Source organism: Aegilops tauschii, chromosome 7 (assembly GCF_002575655.3).
Source record: "Aegilops tauschii subsp. strangulata cultivar AL8/78 chromosome 7, Aet v6.0, whole genome shotgun sequence".
NCBI lineage: Eukaryota > Viridiplantae > Streptophyta > Magnoliopsida > Poales > Poaceae > Aegilops > Aegilops tauschii.
Genome location: NC_053041.3, coordinates 425,447,318 through 425,461,428, shown reverse-complemented (window position 1 = coordinate 425,461,428; position 14,111 = coordinate 425,447,318).

Below are 14,111 nucleotides of genomic sequence, written 5' to 3'. Positions count from 1 at the left end.
GTAGTTCATCACAGAAATCAGTTCCAGTGATTCCTACACTAATTAGTGAGGAAGCTAATGATGATGATCATGAAACTTCAGATCAAGTTACTACCAAACCTCGTAGGTCAACCAGAGTACAGTCCGCACCAGAGTGGTATGGTAATCCTGTTCTGGAAGTCATGTTACTAGACAATGACGAACCTACGAATGATGAGGAAGCGATGATGAGCCCAGATTCCGCGAAATGGCTTAAGGCCATGAAATCTGAGATAGGATCCATGTATGAGAACAAAGTGTGGACTTTGGTGGACTTGCCCGATGATCGGCAAGCCATTAAGAATAAATGGATCTTCAAGAGGAAAACGGATGCTGATAGTAGTGATACTATCTACAAAGCTCGAATTGTCGAAAAAGGGTTTCGACAAGTTCAAGGTGTTGACTAGGATGAGATTTTCTCACTCGTATCGATGCTTAAGTCTGTCCGAATCATGTTAGCAATTGCCGCATTTTATGAAATCTGGCAAAAATGGATATCAAAACTACAATCCTTAATGGATTTATTAAAGAAGAGTTCTATATGATGCAACCAGAAGGTTTTGTCAATCCTAAAGGTGCTAACAAAATGTGCAAGCTCGAGCGATCCATCTATGGACTGGTGCAAGCATCTCAGAGTTGGAATATACGCTTTTGATGAGTTGATCAAAGCATATAGTTTTATACAGACTTGCGGTGAAGCCTGTATTTACAAGAAAGTGAGTGGGAGCGCTACAGCTTTTCTGATAAGTATATGTGAATGACATATTGTTGAACGGAAATGATGTAGAATTTTCGGGAAAGCATAAAGGAGTGTTTGAAAGGAGTTTTTCAAAGAAAGACCTCGGTGAAGCTGCTTACATATTGAGCATCAAGATCTATAGAGATAGATCAAGACACTTGATAAGATTTTTCAATGAGTACATACCTTGATAAGGTTTTGAAGGAGTTCAAAATGGATCAGTCAAAGAAGGAGTTCTTGCCTGAGTTGTAAGGTATGAAATTGAGTAAGACTCAAAAACCCGACCACGACAGAAGATAGAGAGAGAATGAAAGTCATTCCCCATGCCTCAGCCATAGGTTCTATAAAGTATGCTATGCTGTATACCAGACCTATTGTGTACCTCACCATGAGTTTGGCAAGAGGGTACAATAGTGATCCAGGAGTCGATCACTTGACGGCGGTCAAAATTATCCTTAGTGGAATAAGGATATGTTTCTCGATTATGGAGGTGATAAAGAGTTCGTCGTAAAGAGTTACGTCGATGCAAGCTTTGACACCGATCTGGATGACTCTGAGTCTCGATCTAGATACATATTGAAAGTGGGAGCAAATAGCTAGAGTAGCTCCGTGCAGAGCATTGTAGACATGGAAATTTTAAAAATACATACGGATCTGAATATGGCAGACCCGTAGACTAAAACTTATCTCACAAGCAAAACATTATCACACCTTAATGTTCTTGGGTGTTAATCACATAGCGATGTGAACTAGATTATTGACTCTAGTAAACCCTTTGAGTGTTGGTCACATGGAGATGTGAACTATAGGTGTTAATCACATGGTGATGTGAACTATTGGTGTTAAATCACATGGCGATGTGAACTAGATTATTGACTCTAGTGCAAGTGGGAGACTGAAGGAAATATGCCCTAGAGGCAATAATAAAGTTATTATTTTATTTCCTTGTATCATGATAAATGTTTATTATTCATGCTAGAATTGTATTATCCGGAAACTTGATACATGTGTGAATACATAGACAAAACAAAGTGTCCCTAGTATGCCTCTACTAGACTAGCTCGTTAATCAAATATGGTTAAGTTTCCTGACCATAGACATGTGTCGTCATTTGATGAACGGGATCACATCATTAGAGAATGATGTGATGGACAAGACCCATCTGTTAGCTTAGCATTATGATCGTTGAGTTTTATTGCTATTGCTTTCTTCATGACTTATACATGTTCCTCTGACTATGATATTATGCAACTCCCGAATACCGGAGGAACACCTTGTGTGCTATCAAACGTCACAACGTAATTGGGTGATTATAAAGATGCTCTACAGGTGTCTCCGAAGGTGTTTGTTGGGTTGGCATAAATCGAGATTAGGATTTGTCACTCCGAGTATCGAAGGGGTATCTCTGGGCCCTCTCGGTAATGATCATTACTATAAGCCTTGCAAGCAATGTGACTAATGAGTTAGTTGCGGGATGATGCATTACGGAACGAGTAAAGATACTTGCCAGTAACGAGATTGAGCTAGGTATGAGGATACCGACGATCGAATCTCGGGCAAGTAACATACCGATGACAAAGGGAACAACGTATGTTGTTATGCGGTTTGAGCGATAAAGATCTTTGTAGAATATTTAGGAGCCAATATGAGCATCCAGTTTCCGCTATTGGTTATTGACCAGAGATGTGTCTCGGTCATGTCTGTATAGTTCTCGAACCCGTAGGGTCCGCACGCTTAACGTTCGATGATGATTTGTATTATAAGTTATGTCATTTGATGACTGAAGTTTGTTCGGAGTCCTGGATGAGATCACGGACATGACGAGGAGTCTCGAAATGGTTGAGAGGTAAAGTTTCATATATAGTACGATGGCATTTGGACACCGGAAGTGTTCCGGGTGATACCGGGTCAACGGAAGTGGTTCCGGGCAACCCCCGGCAAAGATATGGGCTTAATGGGCCAAGTAAGGGAACACACCAGCCCACAAGGGGCTGGTGCGCCCCCTATAGGGCCAGCCATGTGGGGAGAAAGGGAAAGGAGAGGAGGAAAAGGAAAGTATGAAGTAGAACTCCTACTTCCTTCCCCTCCCCCGTCCTTCCTTTCCCCCTTGTCCAAATATGGTAGGGGGGCGAATTGGACTAGGGGCCCAAGTAGGATTCCTCCTACTTGGGCGCGCCCTAGGCTGCCTCCCTCCCTCTCCCTCCTTTATATACGTGGGGAGGGCACCCCTAGAAGACACATCAATTGTTCCTAGCCGTGTGCGGTGCCCCCCTCCACAGTTACACACCTCGGTCATATCGTCGTAGTGCTTAGGCGAAGACCTGCGCCCACCATGCCGTCGTGCTGACGAAACTCTCCCTCTTCCTCAACTGGATCAAGAGCTCGAGGGACGTCATCGAGCTGAACGTGTGCTGAACGCGGAGGTGCCGTACGTTTGGTGCTTGGATTGGTCGGATCGCGAAGACGTTCGACTACATCAACTGCGTTACTAAACGCTTCCGCTTTCGGTCTACGAGGGTACATGGACACACTCTCCCCGCTCATTGCTATGCTTCTCCTAGATAGATCTTGTATGATCGTAGGATTTTTTTTTGAAATACTACGTTCCCCAACATGTATTGTTGCCATCAAGGATAAAAGGATGGGGTTTATACCATATTGCTTGAGTTTATCCCTCTACATCATGTCATATTGCTTAAGGCGTTACTCCAGTCTTATGAACTTAATACTCTAGATGCATGCTGGATAGCGATCGATGTGTGGATTAATAGTAGTAGACGAAGGCAGGAGTCGGTCTACTTGTCACGGACATGATGCCTATATTCATGATCGTTGCCTTAGATATCTTCATAATTATGCGCTTTTCTATCAATTGCTCGATAGTAGTTTGTTTACCCACCGTATGTTATCAGAGAGAAGCCTCTAGTGAAACCTATGGCCCCCTGTTCTATTTTCCATCATATATTTTTAGATCTATAAACCAAAAAACCCAAAATACCTTGCTGCAATTTATTTATATTTACTTTAGTTTGCTCTTTTATTTATCTTTTATACCTATCTCTATTAGATCACTCTTGTTCGTGACCGTGAAGGGATTGACAACCCCTTTTCCGCGTTGTGTGCAAGTGTTTGTTAGTTTGTGCAGGTGCATATATTGGAGACTTGCTTGTGCCTCCTACTGGATTGATACCTTGGTTCTTAACTGAGGGAAATACTTATCTCTACTTTGCTGCATCACCCTTTCCTCTTCAAGGGAAAAATCTACGCAAGCTCAAGAAGTAGCAGCATGTCATATTCACAGGTATAATGTGTTAACTAAGAAGATGCAATTTACCCTAATTAGAAGCAATACAAGGTAGACACCATATGCAACATGCAACCACATATCACACTATCAAGTTAGAGCAAGCACATGCGATGGTGGTGTAGGGGAAATGCACCATCAAGTACAGAGCTACGCTGACTATCTTCATCTAGACTTGTTGTTTCTTGAGAATCATGTGGGGAGGATGACAATGCACTCTTTAAAAGAGTACCGCGTCTCATAGTAACCCACTGGCGTGATTGTCTCCTCGTAAGTGATTGATGAGGGATACACAAGAACATTAGTTTGATGTAAGAACATGGTTAATAGACAGATGTAGTATGTACCAAAAAGGTGAAAACGGGAAGGCATGTCAGTATCAAATGTATATATGACACCGTGAAGTTAAAGCAAGCACCTGGGATGGTGGTGTATCGCGATTGAGATTATCAACTACAGAGCTACGTCTACTGTCTCCATCTGCTGACATTGCACCCTTTAGAGCGCTGAAACTCTTCAGGCTTATCCACAAATTAGACTAGAGCGACTTCTGTATTTTCTTTTGTGAGATTGACAACAGTGTGTCAGAGTCTAAAATACCCATCACTACGAAAAAAGACAGATCCTTGACATTATGGCTCGAACGAACACTTTTTCTGTCATGCTTATGACACTTCTATGACGATAATTGTGACTTAAACATGTATCATCATAGATGTGGTGGGCTCCTACTTCTATGACAAAAAATTAAGACAGAAAATGGGCTTTTCGCGCTGGGCGGGCCGGAGACGCACCTACATGACATTCTTTGGGCCGTCCATGACGTACAAAATCGTGGTAGAAGTGAGGGCGAGGAAAATTTTGGGGAGTTCCTAGTTACGGAGGGTGGTCGAGGACGAGCGATGCAGTGTGGTTTGCGCATTTCTCTCTTGTACGCGCGTGTGTGCGAGGCGTGGCTAACTGAACCCGAGCGAGGTGTTCGCTTACTGAGCCCGAGCGATCGTACTAGCTACGTACTGAAGCCGATCGATCCCTTGGAAGCTAACTGAACCCGAGCGATTCCTTCACTCCTAACTGGACCCGATCGATCCTTCTCGCTGCTTACTGAAGCCGATCAAGCCCCTGTGCAAGACATAGGTAGCCGGTTGGGTTGCCTCTCGATGAACAGTCCCCATTGCTACTGTAACACCCTGGATTTTTTCCTTTTCTTTTTCTGATGATTTTCTTGGATTTCTTGATTTGATTTGTTTTTCCGTGGCTATGTGGTTCTGAAACTTGGGAAGATCATGTCTTCCTAGGTTTTATAGTGGCTTGCTATCCTCATCATCATCCCAAGATCATGTCATTTTCATCCTTGACCTAATCCAATAATCTTTTTCTAGGGAATATTCCTTTTCTGTTAAAGGAATAACCCTTTAAACCCTAGGTTGTGAAGTAACCTATATTTTTGTCACTCCCAAAATTCCCAAATAGTTCTCATAAATTGTTTGGGTCATATATTCGACAAATATGTCAAAATCCTTCCTTGGCATCATCAAAGATAATTCACAAATATTCCTTTTCTCATTCTGCCCTAAGTGGTTGTTTGAGAAGGAAGTGTCATTTATCTTTGCTTGATTGACCCCAAAAAATTTGGACATCTTTTCCTGTCCATATAATTTCCCCTTGCCAAAATTGGACTCAATTTGCCTAGTAAATATTCCTGAGCAATTTTTCAAAGTTCCTGCCTAAGGGAAGCCTGTGTGAAGGAAGTGCAAGCTAGGCATATCCAAATGAGTTGAAAATTTTGCAAGGTCCTTCATTTGATAAAATCATGACTCTCCACCAAATTTGAGCTCATGTAACTCATCTATGTGAGCCCAGCTCCAAATCTTAGTTTCTGGTCAGATTTTTAGTTTGTGAAGCAACCATATATTATATTGCTTCATTTAAGCTGTAAATTTACCGGGACATTATCCTATCCATATCAACTCCCTCCACAAATTTGTGGCTCAATTCATTAATCTATTTTCCCTGTGAATTTTTCCAAGTTTTTGTCCACTGTGATGTTGTATGAACCAAGTGCTAGTTTGGTTCATCCAAATGGCATGAAACTTTTTGAGCATCTTCATATCTTTAAATCATTGGGCCATGCCCAATTTCAGCTCAAATTGCCACTTCATGTGAGTGCATCATCCAAATCTCTATTCTGGACCAGATAATGTAGTTGCAAAGCAACTATGTTAAATCTTGGTCCAAATCCCTCCAAACTTCACATGATCATAGTCCTTCCTGGCCTAAACATCACAGACATCATGATTTGACCTTAGAATCTCCCTGTAGATCACAGTGACTTGATTAAGTTTGCAACAGCAAACTTCAGAGGATGATTACCACCTAACCACAGTGCCCCTGGTCGCTTCATCACCTCATTTGTAACCTACCCTGGAGGGACTACACTCCAGACATGGTCGGCCCGGGTAGAACGCACCGTTTGCACCCGTGCCCGTGGTGATCACGCTTGCATCATGACTAATTGCGTGCTATGGATCGTTCCGGCCATTGTTCCCGTCCGCTCCCTCGTCGTCTCGACGTCCAACCTTGTCCAGGAGCTCTCCCGTGCTCGACTGCATCACCTAGTGCCCGGGCCCCCTCCTGGTTCGTCATTAATGCGCCGCTAGAGCCGTGCCCATGACGCGTCCGGCTCCTGTCCTCCATTAGAGCTCGGCTTGAGCTTATCTGTGATGCTCTAGAGTCTTCCCCGCGGCTATATAAGAGTGCCCGAACTCCTCCGTTCCTCACTCACTCCTCCCTCGCCTCATTTGCTCACCGGAGTGCCTTTCCTTGCCGTTTTCTTTCCGGTTCACCTCGGCCATCGCCGGAGTCCGAGCTAGTCCGGCCACCTCAAGCCTCCTCTCCTCCTCCCTACCACTCCACCCAATTCCCCTCGTCCCCGCGCGTCGCCCCACCCCTTCTACCCTCGCCGGAGCTGCCCGTTTCGCCGGAGAGCATCACCACCGCCCGCCTCCTGTCCTCCTCCGTCGCCGCGACCTCCCCTCCTCTCCGCTCCTCCCCGCGCTTTCCTTCTCCCCTGAATGGAGGCGGCGCAGCCCCGCGGTCCCGCCGGTGCCCTCTTCCGGGCCGGGGATCGCCGGAGCTGGCCGGCCCCTTGGTCGCTTCCCTCCTCTGCTTCCCTGCTCTGTCCTGCTCGAGGGCACGGGAGGAGGAAGACGACGACCCAGTCGGCCCCCCTGCGCCTGGGACCCACGCGAAAATGGCCCAGCCACCTCTGCCCACGTGGCAAGTGGAGACGGTTTTCCGGGAGTACATCTTCCGAACCTCAAAGCGTATTTCTCTCCTCTTTTATTTAGAATACGTTTCCCTAGTTCTTGAAGCATATTCTCTTCTAACTACAACTCAGAATACGTTTTCCTTTTCAGAAAACGTACTCTGCCGAAGGCGCTTTCAGTTTTTCCTCCTAGGGACTTGTTTGTAGTAGTTTTTATTACAGATTAGCCCCTCTCCTTCCACCCTTCGTATCTTTGCGACCGTAACTCCGATTGAGGTGAAACCAACGCTCACTTATTCGTCTCGTTGAGATCTTTCTGTTGGTAACATTTTCACTAGGTGATCCCACAATTAAAATAACCATTTTTCCCTTGCTTCTAGTCAGCCCCCTCCGAAAGAGAACCGTCCGGCATTTCGTTCCGCGGCTTCACTGCACCTCTTCCCGGAATCTCCGTCACCCCCAGGCAAGCGACAACAGCCACTTGCATGATAGTCATGCAGTAGCCATGGTTTCTACTTGAATATTTAATAAAAGTTTGCCCGTTATCTGTCTGGTGTTTGCTACTACTGTCATTATTTTGGTTATGCTCGTGGATTCATGTTCACCTTCATGCTATGTTCCTATGCTTCTTGTTATCTTGTACTACGTGCTAGTATCATGTTCACATGTTATGCTTGGTAGTATTGGTACATGCTGATAGTAGTGATGTTCAGTCTGATGCATGTTTACCGTCTGTTATCCAATACCGTTGCTATGCGTTTTCCTTTGCATCCAGTTGGTTACATGCTTACTTGGGAGTATTCTTGTTATGTTCTTGCATGGTATTTATTTATGATGCTAGTAGTCATGCTATGTTCATGTGTAATGTTATGCTGATGCTCGTCAGTATGCCATGCTCATTTGGTTAAATGCTACATTGTGGTTATGCTCGATGATTATGTGTCACCTCCATGCTTATGTTGATATCATGTTCATGCATTATAGTTGCATCATATTTTATTATGGCTCAGCTCATTGCATTCAAGTTTAATCAGATAATAATGAACTTGAACAACTGTTGGTTGAGTCATGGTGCCACCAAATCGAGCTGACCAGTGCAACCACATTTGCCTTTTATGGGAAGGCCCTCATGGGGTCTATTGTCATGCCTCTCACCGGTGCCTCCAACGAGGGAAGGTTATGGGCGCGCGCTACCTTGATCAAGTAGGCGGACATAAGCCTTGTGTGCCCCTTGTTGTTGTTTTGGTACCGGGTCCCCGTTTGGGATTGGTTATGTTTGGCCACGATGGTGGCGTTGGATGTCACGGGTTGAGATCGAGGCCACTCAGGACTTAGCCCAAAGGGGAGTTTGTGAGAGTGGCTGGGAGAGTGTGATGGCAATGGATCGGTTTTGTCGGAATGATGTTGGCCAACCCAAATGGGAGTGCGAGGCCATGGGTTCCGTGGTGTGGGTACAGTGTACTAAGCTCTGCAGAGTGTGTGTGCTTAAATCTGTCGATAGCCGCGCCCACAGATATGGGCCCAGTTCGTAGTCGGACACACTATGAGCCAACTATAATAATAATTTCATTAATAACAACCCCGGTTCGATGATGAGAAAGAGATTGGTTGTGATCGAGAGAGGATCAAGGAGGTATCATGGATACCGAAGCTGGTTGATCTTTATGTGATCGTGAGAGGTATCATGGATACCGATGTTGGTAAGTTGATGCATGAGATGGTTACAAGGTAACCGCCGAGCAAGAGTAAGTTGGTGCATGAGAATGTTAACCTGTTGCATGTAGTATCATCATGTTCATATGCTCATGTCATGCTAATGTTATGCTAGCCGTATCATGTTCACCTTGTGCATGCCATGTTATCCTGATAGTATGATGCTCATGATTACTTTAACCTGCTAATACCATGCTGTTGTTTGTCTTGACTGCTTTTGGTTAATTGTGAGCTTGCAAGTTGATGACCCACAAGTATAGGGGATCTATCGTAGTCCTTTCGAAAAGTAAGAGTGTCGAACCCAATGAGGAGCATAAGGAAATGATAAGCAGTTTTCAGCAAGGTATTCTCTGCAAGCACTGAAATTATAGGTAACAGATAATTTTGTGATAAGATAATTGGTAACGAGCAACAAGTAACAAAAGTAAATAAAGTGCAGCAAGGTGGCCCAATCCTTTTTGTAGCAAAGGACAAGCCTGGACAAACTCTTATATAGAGAAAAGCGCTCCCGAGGACACATGGGAATTATCGTCAATCTAGTTTTCATCACGTTCATATGATTCACGTGCGGTACTTTGATAATTTGATATGTGGGTGGACCGGTGCTTGGGCGCTGCCCTTACTTGGACAAGCATCCCACTTCTGATTAACTCCTATTGCAAGCATCCGCAACTACAAAAGAAGTATTAAGGTAAACCTAACCATAGCATAAAACATATGGATCCAAATCAGCCCCTTACGAAGCAACGCATAAACTAGGGTTTAAGCTTCTGTCACTCTAGCAACCCATCATCTACTTATTACTTCCCAATGCCTTCCTCTAGGCCCAAATAATGGTGAAGTGTCATGTAGTCGACGTTCACATAACACCACTAGAGGAGAGACAACATACATCTCATCAAAATATCGAACGAATACCAAATTCACATGACTACTAATAGCAAGACTTCTCACATGTCCTCAGTAACAAACGTAACTACTCACAAAGCATATTCATGTTCATAATCAGAGGAGTATTAACATGCATAAAGGATCTGAACATATGATCTTCCATCAAATAAACCAACTAGCATCAACTACAAGGAGTAATTAACACTACTAGCAACCTACAGGTACCAATCCCAGACTTGGAGACAAGAATTGGATACAAGAGATGAACTAGGGTTTGAGAGGAGACGGTGCTGGTGAAGATGTTGATGGAGATTGCCCTCTCCCAATGAGAGGAGCGTTGGTGATGACGATGGCGATGATTTCCCCCTCCCGGAGGGAAGTGTCCCCAACAGAACAGCTCTGCCGGAGCCCTAGATTGGTTCCGCCAAGGTTCCGCCTCGTGGCGGCGGAGTCTCGTCCCGAAAGCTTTCTTATGATTTTTCTTCGGACGAAAGACCTCATGTAGCAGAAGATGGCCACCGGAGGGCCAACAGGGGCCCACGAGGCAGGGGGCGCGTCCAGGGGGGTAGGGCGCGCCCCCCACCCTCGTGGCCAGGGTGTGGGCCCCCTGTTGTATTTCTTCCACTCAGTATTTTTTATTATTTTCCAAAAATAACTTTTGTGGAGTTTGAGGACTTTTGGAGTTGTGCAGAATAGGTCTCTAATATTTGCTCGTTTTCCAGCCCAGAATTCCAGCTGCCGGCATTCTCCCTCCTTATGTAAACCTTGTAAAATAAGAGAGAATAGGCATAAGTATTGTGACATAATGTGTAATAACAACACATGATGCAATAAATATCGATATAAAAGCATGATGCAAAATGGACGTATCAACTCCCCCAAGCTTAGACCTTGCTTGTCCTCAAGCGGAAGCCGATAACGATAAATATGTCCACATGTTTAGAGGCAGAGGTGTCGATAAAATAAAATACGGACATGAGGGCATCATGTTTATTCTCATAACAACAACATATATGTGGATAGTGTCATATGATTTCTTATGCTCAAGTAATAATCTATTCACAATGCAAAGTATGAATCAGAAACTTTATTGAGAACCAACAAACTATAATCTCAGTCATTGAAGCAATTGCAATTTATCATAACATCAGAAAGAGTCTATGTCAGAGCTTTTTAGCAAGTCCACATACTCAACTATCATTTAGTCTTTCATAATTGCTAACACTCATGCAATACTTGTGGTTACGGAGTTTTAATCGGACACAGAGAAAGATAGGGGCTTATAGTTTCGCCTCCCAACCTTTTACCTCAAGGGTAATGTCAACAATAATAACTCATGCTAACTTACATCCAATTAGATATATATATCAGGATCTTTCCAACATCATGTGCTTGCCAAAGGATAAAATGTAAAAAGGAAAGGTGAAGATCACCATGACTCTTGCATAAGGTAGAGGATAATAATAAAAGATAGGCCCTTCGCAGAGGGAAGCAGAGGTTGCCATGCGCTTTCAGGGTTGGATGCACAAAATCTTAATGCGAAAGAATGTCACTTTATATTGCCACTTGTGATATAGACCTTTATTATGCAGTCCGTCGCTTTTATTTCTTCCACATCACAAGATCGTATAAAGCTTATTTCCTCCACACCAATCAATCATACATATTTATAGAGCAATTTTTTATTGCTTTCACCGATGACAACTTACTTGAAGGATCTTACTCAATCCATAGGTAGATATGGTGGACTCTCATGGCAAAACTGGTTTAAGGGTTTTTGGAAGCACAAGTAGTATCTCTACTTGGTGCAAAGAATTTGGCTAGCATGAGGGGGAAAGGCAAGCTCAACATGTTGGATGATCCATGACAATATACTTTATCTCAGATATAAGAAAACATAACCCATTATGTTGTCTTCCTTGTCCAACATCAACTCTTTAGCATGTCATATTTTAATGAGTGCTCCCAATCATAAAAGATGTCCAAGATAGTATATTTATATGTGAAACCTCTCTTTCTTTATTACTTCCTATTAATTGCAATGATGACCAAAGCTATGTCTGTCAACTCTCAACAACTTTTAATCATCATACTCTTTCTATGTGAAGTCATTACTCTCAATAAGATCAATATGATCTCTTTATTTCTTTTTATTCTTTTTTCTTTTCTTTTATTCACTCAAGATCATGGCAAAATAATCAAGCCCTTGACTCAACACTAATCTTTATTATATAGCTCATGGACTCGATTACATAAAGAGATCATAAAGCAAAACTCAAAACTAGATCATACCAAAACTTTATTCTACTCGATCAAGATACTACTAATAGGATCAAACTAAGAAAAACGATAAAGATAGGAGTATGGTGGTGATACGATACCGGGGCATATCCCCCAAGCTTGGCAGTTGCCAAGGGGAGTGCCCATACCCATGTGATTATGTCTCCTTTGCTGGTGAAGAAGATGGTGGAGTTGTTGGTGATGGGTAGTCGCACATCGAGCGTAAGAGATCCTCCAACTTGCAGATAATGCCCTTGAGTGCGACGATATGCTCCTTCAACAAAATATTTTCACGTGTGAGATACTTGTTTTGTATACGAGCTAACTCAATCATCTTGAAAGCTTCGATCTCAGTTGGGGTAAGAAGATTGCGATCAAGTTGAAGGATGTCTTCTGCTGTCGGAGCTTGGTCCTCCGTGGCCTTCTTGATCCCTTCATCCTTGTTGATCTCCATGGGTTCTTCCCTCTTCAGCTCTATCTTCATTAGCCAAGCATCGTTGTCACCATTGTTGGAGGAGGGAGACGACATGATGCCTGGCCTTGACAACCCTGACAGAAAACAGCTCGAAACAAGAACAGAGGATAATTGCGTGATACAGGAGTCAAAACCTTCGGGAGATTATATAATGAATTTTTACCGACCAAAATACGTATCATGCAAGAAAATGGAATCCGGAGAGCACACGAGGTGCCCACGAGGCAGGGGGGCGCGCCCTCCACCCTCGTGGAGCCCTCGTGTCCTTCCCGGACTGCCTCTTATTTTTCTATTTTTCTAAATATTCCAAAACGGAGAAAAATTGCCTTTAGAACAGTTTTGGAGTCGGTTTACTTACCGTACCACATACCTATTCCTTTTTTGGAGTGTGAAACATTCCGGAAAGTGTCCCTTATGTATTCCTTCGGGGTTACGGTTTCAATAACATTGGTTTCAACATTTATGGGATTACCTGAGATATAATGTTTGATTCTTTGACCGTTCACCACCTTCGGATTTGTGCCTTCGAAGTTGTTGATTTTTATGGCACCGGAACGATAGACCTCCTCGATAACGTAAGGACCTTCCCATTTAGAGAGAAGTTTTCCTGCAAAAAATCTTAAACGAGAGTTGTATAGCAATACATAATCACCTACATTAAACTCACGCTTTTGTATCCTTTTGTCGTGCCATCTTTTAACTTTTTCTTTAAACAATTTGGCATTCTCATAGGCTTGGGTTCTCCATTCATCAAGTGAGCTAATGTCAAATAACCTCTTCTCACCGGCAAGTTTGAAATCATAGTTGAGCTCTTTAATAGCCCAATAGGCCTTATGTTCTAGTTCAAGAGGTAAGTGACATGCTTTTCCATAAACCATTTTATACAGAGACATACCCATAGGATTTTTGTATGCAGTTCTATAAGCCCATAATGCATCATCAAGTTTCTTGGACCAATTCTTTCTAGATCTATTAACAGTCTTTTGCAAAATTAATCTGAGCTCTCTATTGCTCAATTCTACTTGACCACTAGACTGTGGGTGATAAGGAGATGCAATTCTATGATTAACACCATACTTAGCAAGCATTTTACGAAAAGCACCATGAATAAAATGTGAACCACCATCAGTCATTAAATATCTAGGGACTCCAAACCTCGGAAAAATAACTTCTTTAAGCATTTTAATAGAAGTGTTATGATCAGCACTACTAGTTGGAATACCTTCTACCCACTTAGTAACGTAATCAACAGCAACTAAAATATGTGTGTATCCATTAGAGGCAGGAAAAGGTCCCATATAATCAAAGCCCCAAACATCAAATGGTTCAATAACAAGTGAATAATTCATAGGCATTTCTTGACGTCTACTAATATTACCAATTCTTTGGCATTCATCACAAGATAAAACAAACTTACGGGCAT